The 15,077-nt window shown below is 46.7% G+C and overlaps 1 protein-coding gene across 2 annotated transcripts in view; it reads right to left on the minus strand.

Moving 5' to 3' along the window:
- Nucleotides 1-15,077, minus strand: part of AASDHPPT (aminoadipate-semialdehyde dehydrogenase-phosphopantetheinyl transferase) — a 512,586-nt gene that overhangs the window by 128,521 nt on the left and 368,988 nt on the right. The window lies entirely within an intron of this gene.

Here is a 15,077-nt window from a genome sequence, read left to right on the forward strand (position 1 = left end):
AGCTTAGTTGTGTTGTAGTCCAGTGTATGCAAGGTTAGACATGGGTGTGAACATGCCATACATGGCAGATGAAAACAGTATTGACAGCACATCAATTAAAGAAAATATAATCAAAATGTTTTATTTCTGAAAAGAAAAGACAGTTTTCCACCTAGCAAAATCACATCAGCTCATTTAGAGCGGTTAGTTTGGTGGTTTAGCCAGGCTAGAAAAACAATTATCATGGTTAGCTCACATCACAATCTACATCCAGCAAGTAAATGCTGCATACCAACGCCAGAAATTTGGCAATTTATGTAAGGTAGGGTAAGTGGTCTTGTATACTGCCATTCAAATTGTGCCTGGTTCTGTAAAGAAAACGGTTGAAGAGGGATTCTTGCTAGTGGGATACTGAGAAAGGCAAGAGGCGGAAAGGCTGTTGTATGGTGGGTGCAGGTCTGAAGCATCAGTTACCTGTGTGCAGCGGATGACATTCTGCAGTGTTAACGTGAGTAAACCTGATGTGTGAGGGCTGGGTGGATAGCTCAGGGGCAACATGTTTGTCTTGGAAGCAAGACAGTAGTAGATGGGCACCCTTTTTAAAGCGATCACATTTTGACAGGTGGGAACGCCCCCTGCTTCGGGTATTAATCCCGCCCTCCGTGTGATAGGATTTATTTTATATCAATTTGATATAATTTTAATATAAAAATGATATCAAATGTATACAAATTTGTATCAGATTTATATAAACTGAATATAAAGTGTTTGTGTACTTTGATACAATGTTGAGATGATTTGCTATAAAAAACTTTATATTAAATCTATATAAATATGGGAGCACAGTGTGTGCACTGTTGCTTGGTCACGGAAAAAGTGAATTGTGAGGTGTTAGATGGCGGGTGTTCGGGTTTGGTGATGCAATGATGACACGACATGGGGGTTTGCCCTTTAAGGCTTGATAGTATATTTAATATAGATGTAATATAAAGCTGGGTGACGTCATCATTTTATTAGAAATGTAATATAAAGAAGTGCTGGGCCTTTGAAGCCCAATGATATGCTATATTATAGAAGAATGGAACACAAAAGAGGTAGTGTTTTTGAAGGCACACCGTTATTTCATAATGTGAAGGAGTGGCTTGGGCGGTTTCTGGGCATTTTAAAGCCAATAAAAGTTGAATAAAAGGGCCAGGCATGTCTGGGCACGTTTGCTTATATGGGACAAACATCAAACCCTTGAAAAAAACCCAGCTATGTTGCACCATGTGAGAATATATGTGAGAATATATAGTTTATTAACATTATGGGCCTAATTCATGGAAGTGTTTTATAATGGCAAAATCCCATAGGAAAACGTTCCATGAATCAGGCCCTATTTGATAGAATGAGAAGCAAAAGTTACTTCTTACCTTGTAACGTTCTTTTGATGGGATGTTCCTCGGACGTATTCCTTATCTTTGATAATTCGTCTCCAGCTTGCTGGCTTCGGAAATGTTTTCTCTGTAGAGGGCGCTGCGCGTCGACATCCGCCGAGTCGATGTCCCTCGACAGCCACCGTATCGGCGCCGATGTCACCATGCCCATAAATAGCCACGCGCGGCATCCGTTTGCTCAGTTCCGTTTTGTAGCATAAGATAAGTCATGCCTGAATTGGTTATTGACCTTGAAGGAGCGTAAGCTGCAACCACAAGGGAAGTATTACTGCTGGGATGGATGGGAGGGGCGATAAGGAATACGTCGGAGGAACATCACATCGAAAGAACGTTACATGGTAAGAAGTAACTTGTTCTTCGAAGGGATTGTGTCCTCCGACATATTCCTTATCTTTGATAAACTCCCATAGTAGTGGCATGTAATTGGAGGTGGGAGTAATAATGTCATGTGTCCCTTTTAGGAATGAACCGAATGTAGTACGGCTTTGCCAAATCTGGTCTCTTGACTAGTGGAGGAATCCAGGTTGTAAAATTTTGTGAATGTATGTGCGGACGACCATGTGGCAGCTGCACATATGTCTCGGACCGGTACCCCTCTTTGGAGGTCTGAAGAGGCTGCGATACCCCTGGTTGTATGAGCCCTAAGATTTTGGGGTGGCTCTTTCCCTGCCAGTTTGTAACATTCCAGAATGGCCAAAATAATCCACCTGGAAATGGTCTGTTTTGTTATGGATAGTCCCAACTTGTGACCTGAATATCCTACAAACAGTTGGTCTGCTTGCCTAATCCTAGCCAGTCTGGTGATGTAAAAGCTCAGAGCTCGCCTTGGGTCCAGCCTATGTAAGCCTTTCTTCATCTTTACCCGGATGGGGAGGAGGGTAGAACAAAGGTAAAGTAATTTTCTGAGTGATGTGAAATTCAGAAACCACCTTTGGGAGGAAATTAGGCTTCACCTTTAGGACAACTTTGTCCTTATGGAAAATTGTATGGGGGGGTTTACAAGAAAGAGCTTGTAATTCGCTCACCCTCCTAGCAGATGTTAGTGCTACCGATAGGACAGTTTTAAGAGTGAGAAATCTCAGTGAACAAGAGTGGAGTGGTTCGAATGGAGTACCCATTAGGAAATTTAAGACTAAATTTAAGTCCCATACGGGAAATTGGAATGGTCTTGGAGGATAAACATTAGTTAATCCCTTGAGAAATTGTATTACTAGAGGTAGTTTGAAATACGATGGTTCCTCCGCAGTGCGCTTGAAGATTGAAAGCGCTGCGAGATAGCCTCTTACAGTGCCAACTTGAAGGCCTGAGTTTGCCAAGTAGAGTAGAAACGATAACACCGTTGGTGTACCACATGAAAAAGGGTCAATATTCTCTTCTCTACACCAGCTGCAAAATGTGTTAAAACGGCAGCGGTATAAAGACTTTGTTGCTGGCCTTCTTGCCAAAAGCAACACCTCCATGATGTCATCAGGAAGGTCCCAATCCTTGTACCTCAACCTTCCAGAAGCCAAGCGTGAAGGTTGAGGGTTCTGATGTCTGGATGGAGAACCTGACCTTCCTTCTGCAAGAGAAGATTCTCTTTGAGTGGAAGATGGATTGGAGAACAAATGGACATATCTAGAAGGTCCGGGTACAACGTTCTCCTGGCCCAGTCTGGGGCAATTAGGATCATGGTTTTCCAGAATCTTCTCAACCTCCTGATCATTTGAGGAACAACAGGGACTGGTGGAAACGCGTAAAGAAATGGGAACTCCAAGTCCACTACGAACGCGTCCCCTAGAGCTCCTCTCGGGGGAAATTCCCTTGAACAGAACAGATCGCACTTTCTGTTGGTGCTGGTGGCGAACAGATCCACCTGAGGGGTTCCCCAAAGGGCGAAGATCTCTTGAAGGACTTCCTGAGCTAGCTCCCACTCGTGGGAGACCGTGCTCTGTCTGCTCAGAGCGTCCGCTGTCAAGTTCTTCTCTCCGGCTAGGTGGACTGCCAATAGAGATTCCTTCCTTAATTGTCCAAAACCAGAGCTGCATTGCCTCTCTGCACAGTGGCAGTGACCCTACGCCTCCTCTTTTGTTGAGGTAGTGCATGGCCACCGTGTTGTCCGTCATTATCAGGACATTTCTCCCCTGTACTGATGGCAGGAAAGCTTTCAGCGCTAGTCTGATCGCTCTCAGCTCTAATAGGTTGATGTGTAGTCTGGACTCCGATGGAGACCAACGACCGCTGATGGTCAAGTCGTTGGCATGGGCTCCCCACCCCGTGAGTGAGGCGTCTGTGACTACAGTTATCTCCGGCCATGGTTGCCAAAACAGTTCTCCTTTCAAGATGTTCTCTGGATAGGCCCACCATTGAAGGTCGTGGGCTACCTTGTCCGGAATCCGGAGGAGATCTGTCATTGTCCCTGAGAATTGCGACCACTGAGTTCTCAGTGCCCACTGAAGAGATCTCATTCTCAGGCGAGCCTCCGGCACAAGGAAGATGCAGGATGCCATGAGACCTAGCAACCTCAAAAAGTCGAAGGCTGGGAGACATTGGGCATTTTGAAACTTGTTGACCATCTGCAGAATATCTTGAGCCCTCACCTCTGGTGGCGAGGCTTTTCCCAGGGAAGTGTCCAGGACCGCTCCAATGAACTGGAGTCTCTGTGATGGTATCATCTGTGACTTCTTTAAATTGAGGGAGAATCCCAGTTTGTGAAGGAAGTGGCAGACATAATCTAGCTGGATCTGAGCTTGTTCCGAAGATACAGCTCTGATCAGCCAATCGTCCAGGTAGGGGTAGACGTGGATCCCTTCCCTCCTTAGACTCGCAGCCACTACGACATTACCTTGGTGAAGACCCTCGGAGCGGAGGTCAGCCCAAATGGCAGAACTCGAAATTGATAATGAGAGCCGCCAATTGCGAACCTCAGGTATTTCCTGTGTTTGAGATGGATTGGCACATGGAAATAAGCATCCTGAAGGTCCAGAGATACCAGCCAGTCCTGGAGCTGGAGGGCCTGAAGGATCTGAGAGAGAGTTACCATCTTGAACTTGTCCTTCCTGAGGAACTTGTTCAATTCTCGTAAGTCTGGGATGGGTCTCAGTCCTCCGTCCTTCTTTGGTATGAGAAAGTATGGGGAGTACCAGCCCTTGTTCCTCTCCGCTACAGGTACCGGTTCTATGGCACCTTTCTCTAGCAGGTCTATAATTTCCTGCAAGAGGAGCGGATCTGGAACTTTTTGAGAGCTGTGCCCCGGTGGATGACTCTGAGGGATGTGTAGAAAGGGTAGGCAGTAACCCTGGGCAACTGTCTCCAATGCCCAAGCATCTGACATAATAGCCTGCCATTCCGTCAGATGGTGAGTTAACCTGCCCCCTACAGGTGTTTTGTGCGGAAAGACCTCAGAGTGGTTTGGGGGCGGCTGATGCAGATGCCGAGGGTAAAGTTGCACCTGCTGCTGCTGCGGCTTTAGTACTTTTGACCCGTCTACCTCGGGTGGATCTCCTTTGGCCTCCTTGAGCCGGCTGTCCTCTGCCTTTCCCGAAGGCGGAATAATAGCGAAAGGACTTTCCTCTCCCAGAGGTTCCTGAGGGGCGAAAAAAGGAGTTTGGCGGATTGCAGCTCCTAAAGATTTTGACGCTGCTTTAGATGTTTGAAACTTTTCTAGACTGTCGTCAGCCTTTTTACCAAATAAAGAAGAGCCGTCAAAGGGCATATTCGAAATTCTCGCCTGTACATCTGGAGCAAAGCCAGACTTTCGCAACCACGCATGCCTGCGGATTGTCGTACTTGCCGCCATGGCCCTGCTGATACTGTCAGCGGAATCAGTGCCAGTTTGAAGTGATTCGCACATGGCATCTTTGCCATCTTTAATGATGTTAAGGAAGGCTTCCCTTTCCTCTCCTTCCGGTATGCAGTCAGCCTCTGATGAAGCTCACTCCCACAGTGTGTGACTGAACCTGCCGAGCGTACAGGTGGCGTTGATGGACTTCAAAGCCATACTACAAGCAGAAAATACTTTTTTTGCCATATAATCGTACCTTTTGTCATCTCTATCCTTTGGGACAGTAGGGTAAGCGGATCTGCTGCTTGATGAAGTTGCTGCTTGAACCACCAGGCTCTCTGGAGTTGGGTGTTTTGATAAATATTCAGGGTCAGCTGCAGCTGCCCTATACTTGGCTGACAATCTTTTATTGACTGCAGGGATAACCTCAGGAGTTTCCCAATATGATTAAATCTTCCTTTGCAAGGCTGCATGAAAGGGGACCACAGGATGCTCCTGTGGACCTTTGTCTAGTATGTCTGTCAGGTCATCCTGTTGAAAAACAGGTGAAGGTGCAGACCAACCCATACATTCAATAATCCTTGCCATCAGGGTTCTATAGGGTGTTTCGCAATGTTCTCCTGGGTCTGGTTTGACAAACTCCACTTCTGGGGAAGTGTCCAGCCCACTTGCCTCATGCAATGATTCCTGTAGGTCTTTCAACCTTCTTTCCTCAGAGGCAAAATCCTCTGAAACAGGTAATGTGGTCCTCTGCAACCCGAAGGTTTCCTGGTCAGAATCGTTCCCTTCTTAATAGATTGAAGATAATCCGGGGTAGTCTGACCTCGGAAATGGTGTAAAACCCATTTCTAAGGCAGAAGGAGCCAAACTCGTCATTATTGGGCGAGAAAACATCAATGACGTCGATGCCGATGTGACAGGCTTCGAAGGAGCCGAGACAGGCGTCGAGAAAACTGGAAGAGGCCTCGAAGAACTCGAGAGGATCGGGATCCTACTCGAGGATGTCGATGACGGTCTTGGCGTCGTGCCGGAGGCTCTTGGTATAACCGTTGGCTGTGAAGTAGCTGTGGTTTTCTCTTTTATCGTCATCGACGATGGCGTCGATTCGATCGACCGATGCGTTGAAGAACCCTTCAACAACGGCGTCGATGGCACCGATCCATGCGTCGAAGGGATCTTCGACGACGGCGTCGAAGATGGTCCTTCTTACCCGATGTCCCATGGCGCTCTCGGGTGGACTCTTTCGCCGGGTGCAGCGACTTTCTCCCTGAATTCCTCCCACTCAGCCTGAGAGCTGTGTTTTGTGGGGCAGGAGACCCTTTCTGGGGAAACAGAAGATGACGAGGAAGGAGATCTTCGACGTCTCTTCTTTGAGTGTCTAGATCTCGACGAATGGTGGGAGCTACTTCGAGACCTAGAATGTGAATGCTTTAGACGGCGAGGAGACGAATGCCTCGACTCGGCCGAAGAAACTTTTGAGGAGGTTTTGACTGACTTACCTCTCTCGAGCTTCCCCTTGCGCTCCTTCAAGGCTTTCACCGTCATGGACATGCTGTCCTCACACTCCGAACAATGGTGCTCGACTCCCACGCACCACAAGCAGATCTTTTGTAGATCCATTATCGACATTTTCTTTCCGCAGTCTCGACATTTTTTTAAGCCGGTTCCGATGAAGAAGCCATCGAGAACGAGATGGTATTTTCGAGTAAATATAAGAGGATTTATCTGACTGAACTGAGCAACGATATTCCGAGGCCCCACGAAGCGCGGAAAAACGGAACTGAGCAACAGACGCCGCGCGTGCCTATTTATGGGCATGGTGACATCGGCACCGATACGGTGGCTGTCGAGGGACATCGACTCGGCGGACGTCGACGAGCAGCGCCCTCTACAGGGAAAAAATTTCTGAGGCCAGCAAGCTGGAGAGCTGAAATATCAAAGATAAGGAATACGTTGGAGGACACAATCCCTTCGAATAAGGGTTTATAAATGAAAAGTGCAGGTTTAGTTTCATGGCTACAAAAAGACAATTGCCTATGCAGTCACAATGATGTGGCACTGGGGTTTTGTCCTTTTTAAAAACACAGTGTTCACGAAAACACAGCCGCAGACCCATAGGCAAACATGCCCAGACATGTTTGTTTATAAGGGCATGAAACTATTGAACAACTGTTAGAAAAAAAAGTCAAACTATTGCTTACGACCGTGTAAAATATAGTATACAGAGTGACAAATTCTGTATATGCTAGCCAGCCAAAGGCTTATTTTTAATAAAATACAGTGTTAGCGCACACACACACACACACACACACACACACAAACACACAAACACCAGAGACAGTGCTCTTATCTATAACGCTGGGCATCAGCTGACAACACAGCCCATGTGCCTCTGCCTCAGTTATTTGATGACTCATCCCCATCAGCTGCTAAGTATTAGAAACATGTGATAATGTAATGCTGCAATTAGGACTCACAAGCCACAAAGATCGGGCTATCTAGAGTGGCCATGTGTTGGGTGAGTCTAAATTGCATTTTGAATGAGCTCATTTTATTTGCAAAGTCATTGTGGCTAAGGTACTATAGCGGGTGGGTCATATCGTATGTGGAATATGGTGGGTGGGGGCTATGCTGATAAGGGGGATGGGGCTGGGGGGATAGAGGGCGTGGGACCCACTGTAGTGGGCTTTAAAGCCCAAACTTTGGAAGCCAGGAGGAATAGCGCTGTGGATTTCCGTCAGAACTGCAGAAGCTGTGGACCCCTTGGCAGAAGTGAAGACCTGGTGAACTCCAACTGCCGGAAGAACCCTCATTCTTTTTTTGAAAAAGTGAGTTGAATTTTATTTATTTTATGCAGGCTTATACAGAGGTGTGAAATCATTAGTAATACAGGGTAGCCTGTGTTTAAAAGTGTGAAATATTTATGTGTTCTTTACATTGAAAGAATAGTATTTATAGTGCTGAGAGGGTGTATCAAGGCGCTAACATGTGTTTTCTGGAAATGGAAAAGTGTACACTTTCCTCAGAAAAAGATTCAGGGCCAAACAGCACATAGCACAGCTTTGTAGAGGCCTTATTTTTTGTGGAAAAACTGCAAACAATTCATTTCTGACAGCACATAACCAAATGGGACTGTTGCTTTAAACTATGTTTTTCATATGCTCATAGGGCTAGAACCGGTATGAAGCAACCACATATGCATGAAGAATGTTACAACCAGGGCTTTTATTTTTAAAATGCTGAGGCCTGACTGTAACCAGACGCTCACGCTAGCTATACATGCTTTGTTAAGTGCGGTTTTCTAATTGTGGGCCATTAATTAATTTTTGAAGCAAAATGACCTTGACAAAGTGAATAGTCATGACCTTTATATAGGCATAGTGAAGCTTGTCTAAAGTAACCACAGTGACAAACGGAAATTCTACATATGCACTTAGGGCTGGAAACTGAATGAACATGTTTAAAGAAAAAATACATTGACAATGCGAAACGTCATGGCCTTTACATAGGCATAGTGAAGCAAACATGTATTTTGAAGTAGTGTTTATACCAAATATATTCTCTGCAAGCTTTGACTTGGGCTGTGCTTACAGACAGCATTCTAGATTAATGTATTCAACTAGGCACAGTGCCTGATTGGAGAGCATCATTTATAAAAAGGTGTTCTGAAGGTCTCTGTGGCCGATATGTGATCCAACTGTCCCTGATGGTTGTACTTTCGGCACACAACCATCAGGGACAGTTGGACCATTGCAGAAACTAAGGCATTGTTTATGAAAGGGGTTCTAAAGGTCTCATTGGTTCTGTGACCGAGGTGTGGCCCAACTGTCCTTGATGGTTGTGTGGTCGGCGCGCGACCATCAGGGGCAGTTGGACCATTGCAGCAGCTATAGCACCATTTATAAAAGGGGTTATAACTATCCTATTGGTTCTGTGTCCAATGTGTGGCCCATTAGGGCCGATGTTGTTTTGTTTTCTTAATTGTGTGTCATGATTTTAAAAAATATAGTTGCAACCTTTATATGATATTGACACTTTTTCCCCCATGTGTCACAGATCACACATGTGATGCAGCAATGCATAAGCATTTGAAAATGTTCATTTGCACGACTGTGCGCTTGGTTGTTATAAAGGTTTAAGGTGCTGAATTCTGACTATATTTTTATAGAAATGTCTCTCAACAATTGGATGTTGCAACAGGTAGTTTCTGGAAAAACAGCATGCAAAGGTGGCTGTTTTGAGTGCCCGAGAATGCTGGTTGGGGGTCCGGCAAACCATCATGGCCTCTGTGCTGTTGCAGCACTGTGTCTGGCATGTGGGCCCTTGCAAACGGCGGATGCTGATGTCATGGGTATGGGATCTATTGAGGATTGTGCAATATTGCAAACATCAAGGCATGGCAAAATGGATATAGCAATACCAATGGATGTGGCTGATGGGTTCATGCAATCATTGAGGATGGATATGCGCAGCCAGGATCTGTGGAGTTTGCCATTTGCTGCTTCTCAGGGGACTGCCAGCCACAAAGGGCTGGGGTTGACAGCACCAATGGAGAATGGCTTTGGGCTTAGTTTAATGAGCCCCAGCAACAAGGGTTATGGAAATGATAGGAATATTTTCCATCTATCACTTAACAAATGTACTGATTGCATAAATATATTATTTATTAGTAACACACAGAATTTCTCAATCAGTATGTTCCATGTTATAAAAGAGCTCGACGCGTTTCAGGAGTAGATCTCCCCTTTTTAAGAGCAAACACATTTTTCATCGAGTACAATATTTCATAAGGTACAGATTTTCAATTCAATTTTCTGGCTTCAAACTTTAACCTTTCAACTTTTCAATAATGTCTATAAAAGTAAAAGAAAATGCTGATCAGTATTGATCTTATATTGAGATAGCCTATTCTCGTATCATATTAATGAAGGGAGTAATCACCTGTGGTAATGGCATTATGTGTTTTTGACTAGATCTCTATGTGAGGGTTCATCCTGTGGTGCTTCAACACGTTGGTCCGTGAATTGTAGGAATGCTGCAATAAACAGTCTAAATGTCTAGTCGCAATGAGTGATGCCAAATTCTATTTAACAAATAAATAGAATGGGGCTTACCACGAGTCTGCAGTGTCAATCAAACTCTTGGGTTGTTGTACGGATTGTGGATCAGGTTATCAAAGTGGCGGTTCACTAGTTCTCGATTGAGACAGAGACTCCCATTAGTATAGCCCCTTAGTGAACACACGTTAATCCCTCTAGTGATATAAAGCCTCGGTGCACCGAGACTTTAGATCACCAGAGGCATTAAATTATATATTTTTGCAATCAATACATTTGTTAAGTGATATTTACAAAACATTCCTATTAACTGTTTATTCTAAACAATGTTACCACTAACTACAAGGTCATATCTTTGATGTTGTACATCATCAAGGGCCCGAGGAATGTCCGTGGGGTCCCAAATCCTGGAGTAGTTTTTTTGTATTCATCCATAGTGTCCAAATGAATGTCTGGGGGGCCCTGAAGCATGGAGTTGTTCTTTTTTGCTGTTGTTTTTGATTCATCCTAGGGGGCCCAAGCAATGTCTGCAGGGCCCCTACGCTTGGAGTTGTTCTTTTGATTCATCCATAGGGGCCCAAGGAGTGTCCGGGGGGCCCTTCCAGCTGTGGGAAAAGTTATTTTGTCAAATAACTTTTACGAAGCACCCACACTGCGATATCACATGCCCCGATAATATTATTTGGTTTTACAGTTGCTGGCAACCTCTTTACAACACCTTGCAGCAGCAGTTTAAACACGATGAAATGTTCTTCAAGCGTGTCTGTATTTACACAAAAATCCTTTTATCTGTAGCATAGCCATAAAATATCAAAAAGTATGTTTCCTTCCGTGTTGATCTCGAGAACGCTATTGAAAACGCTCCACACAAGCAGGGAACGTGTGGCGGTTAGGTTTCTATCAAACTTTATTTCAGAGCGTACGTTTCCGGTCCTCATGAGGCCCACTAATGCGTTATCAGGTCTTAGATCAAAGACCAGCAAAGGATAGGCGAGAGCATATTCGTTGCATGTGAATGAAACCGGTACATTACGCATGTGCTTTCCAGTCGTAGCCACAAGCCCCATGTATTCTCTGATTTTGTTCGGCAGTCCGAAATTGGGAGTATATGCTTTGGCAGGAATCAGAACACGGTCCTTGTGCAGCACTGCATAGTTCATGTTACAGTGCTTGATGCCAAAGTGGTTTTTATCGTATGCACCGGTAAGCAACGATGCTTCAACAATTCCCATGATTATTATTTTTGGGAGCTGCCCTAGAAATACAGGTTGACTTGACTGGTGCCGGGGCTACCGGTAGGAATGCTGAAGACTTTAAGAGCGACTCTCGCCACAGTATATTTCATGTTAGATATCTGCAGCTCCTCTGCATGCGCTATTCTAATAGTCAGAGAGACACTTAACGAATAAACTGGCTGAGATGATGACTAGTTTGTATTGCTCGGTGTCCCCGCTCATGAGACAGAAAGCGTCCATTATTATGAAGAGTATCACTTTAAGTTCAACGCTGTTGATCAATAGTTTATCCTGAAAGAAAAGGTCAGCGTGTAGGCGGCCTAGTAAATCGAATACCCTACTGGCTCTGTTATCACTCGATCGCCCAGCGTCACGTCCACCTGATTAAACATGCTGGCTATCAGGTAAGCGATCGTGCCCACTCATGCTGTAGATGCAATGTCAGTTTCATCCACCTTTGTTATTTTACAGGTTAGATGTAACAGCGTATCATTCAAATCTAGACACGTTGGTCGAGACCCATACAAAATGTTCTATGGGGACTAGTGGTGATGGAGATGCCAGAGGCAAGACCTCAATAAAGAAACGGTTATCGATGATGGTCTGGGTCGGGGGTACGGTAAAGAGATCAAGCTCCAATTTTACACATTCCTCGAGGCTACTTGTAAGAAGGCCATTGTTCTTTAAAAATATCACTGCTCTTCTGTCTTTTAGAAATAACATGTTTCTTCTTCCTACTCGACTGTGTGTGTCGAGCTTTTGATCATCTTTGCCCGGTGGGATCGTGGGTCCGTGCAACAGGGACGTTGACCTCTTCCTCTTAACGCTCCTACGTGGTTTATAAATTAGGCTCGATCCGTCCAGATCCTGCTTTTTCTGTTGGACGAGCCGCTTAGCAACCGCTGCTGCCACGCTTCCCACAACATCTTTTGCAATATTGCCGGCCGCAATTTTCAAATGCAGATTAACTAATTCAAAACAGCGACATAGAAAGGGCATCACGTATCTAAAAAGACTTTTAAAGATACTGCCCACGTCCCACCTCATATATTACGGGGGTTCCGCTAACAAATGGCTGATCGCCGTAACCGGTCTGGTTCATGAAATATTCCATATAGCCCCTGGGTCGCCATAGTTCTTTACCACAGCCATTATAACGCTGTTTTATTAATCGTTTAGCTGGAGCGGCCTGAAGTGCAACCGCAGCCAGAATTTTCCGTATTTCAATGATACAAACTGCCCTTATCTCTTATCTGTATGTCTCTTATCTGTATGTTGATGGTGTCAAAATGTTGTTTACACAAAGGAACATAATCAGGTCTGTTGTATTGAATGTTCACAATGTCGTTGTTGTTCCCTCAATCTCCATGGTTCTAAGTAGCAATCCCCCACCCGTTGATACTCCACAACATCTATAAGCTATTAAAACCCCTGTTAATGTTGGCACAGGTATTATCCCACGGTTCTTTACTTCCAATTTGTTGCACAGTCCCCAATATGTTGTGCAGTCTTCCCCCTGTTGAAAACCTAGCGTGTGGGTCTGGACACAGCAGAAAAACTTTACGCTGCTGTGGGTCTAGTTGCACCATCGTGTCCTCATATTCGGGTATGTTTGATACGGCCTTGGTGATAACTCTCAAAAGTTCCTGTATATTTGAATAATGCCCCTCGGGAAATCCACCCGGCCAGAGCCTTAGAGGGTTTGTTCATTTTATAATAAAGGTGGCTTCCCCCAGGGCTAAAGTGTCCAACGTTCGGACTACAAAGCAGGGATCGCTCAAAACTGTAATCCAACCCCCGGGCTATGTGAGGGGGAGGTCCCCCCTCACTGCCAGGGGGCTGGATTACCTTCAGTTGCACGTCGGCGTGCTTAACGCACGTCGGCGTGAAACTGAAAGTAAATTCCCCACAGCAGCTATTTTCGGCTGCTGCGGGGAAGAGAGAAGGTAAGAGACCTTCTTGTTCCGCCTCGATCTCCGGCTGTATTTCAAGCCGGAGATCGAGGCGGGTATCGTTGGAAAGGGGAGATTGCTGTCTGCATGAGGTGGGGCCCTCCATTTGGGGTGGGGGGGTGAGGGTCACCCCCCGTTGCAGTACATCATCCGCTGCCAATTTAGGGTGCCCCTCAGCCCCCCTAAAAAGCAGCCTATGAATTTGTATTATTTTCTTTGTTTACCCAACTTCGCTTGGTGCAGATGGCCACATTAGTGTGGCAATCTGCCCCCAGGGTGCCCAAACCCTACTGCCCCATCTATTGGGGGTCCTGTCCCACCTTTTGTGGTGGCCCTCTCCTCCCCCACCCCAAATGCCTGGGGGGGACACCTCATGCACCCCTCCCTGAGGCTCCTAGGAAGGGCTGCATGATGTGCTCACCCCCTCCGTTCGGTGTGGGTGAGGAGAGGGCCACCACAAATGGTGGGACAGGCCCCCTAATAGATGGGGCAGTAGGGTTTGGGCGCCCTGGGGGCAGATTGGCACACTAATGTGACCATCTGCGCCAAGCGAACTTGGGTAAACAAAAATAAAATACAAAATCGTAGGCTGCATTTTAGGGGGGGCTGAGTGGCACCCTAAATTGGCAGCGAATGATGTACTGCAACGGGGGGTGGCCCTCACCCCCCTCACCCCAAATGGAGGGCCCCACCTCATGCAACCCTCCCTGTGGCCAGATGGGGGGGCACCTCATGCATCCCTCCCTGGGGTCAGATGCCCCTTTCTAGGAGAAGATATCTGCCCCCAGGGAGGGTTGCATGAGGTGGGGCCCTCCATTTAGGGGGAGGGAGGGTGAGGGCCACCCCCCGTTGCAATACATCATTCGCTGCCAATTTGGGGTGCCCCTCAGCCCCCCTAAAAAGCAGCCTATGATTTTGTATTATTTTTTTTGTTTACCCAACTTCGCTTGGTGCATATGGCCACAATAGTGTGCCAATCTGCCCCCAGGGTGCCCAAACCCTACTGCCCCATGCATTGGGGGGGCCTGTCCCACCATTTTTGGGGGGCCTCTCCCCCCCACCCCAAATGGAGGGGGGGTGTTCCTCACGCAGCCGTTTGTAGGAGGCCCAGGGAGGCCTGCATGAGGTGCCCCTGCCACCCATTTGGGGTGAGGGGGGAGAGGGCCCCCAGAAATGGCGGGACAGGCCCCCCAGTGGGTGGGGCAGTAAGGTTTGGGCACCCCGGGGCCAGATTGGCACACCAATGTGCCCCTCTGCACCAGGGCAAGTTTCGTAAACAAAGAAAAAATGGAAAAAGGTGGAACGCTTTTTAGGGGGGGCTGTGGGGCACCCCAAAGGGTCTGGGAAGTTTCTAATGGGATGGGGCATTGACCCCCTCCCCCCCAGCCGCAATTTAGTGGGTGCCATGTCAGGCAGCCCTCCCTGGGACCAGATATCTGCCCCCAGGAACGGACGCCTGAGCCCAGGGAGGAGTGCAGGACAGCACCCCCATTATCTGCCCCTGGGGAGGGCTACATGAGATGGGCCGCCCCTCCAATTTGGCCATGTGTGGGTTCTCACGGGTGTCCTCTTTTGGAAAACGCGTGGGGTTCCCAGTTTTCCTTGCTGGCGTCGACACCCTAGGCCCAAATCTGTAGGTTGCCCACATGAACAAA

Source organism: Ambystoma mexicanum, chromosome 7q, assembly GCF_040938575.1.
Source record: "Ambystoma mexicanum isolate Mex_15411 chromosome 7q, UKY_AmexF1_1, whole genome shotgun sequence".
Taxonomy (NCBI): domain Eukaryota; kingdom Metazoa; phylum Chordata; class Amphibia; order Caudata; family Ambystomatidae; genus Ambystoma; species Ambystoma mexicanum.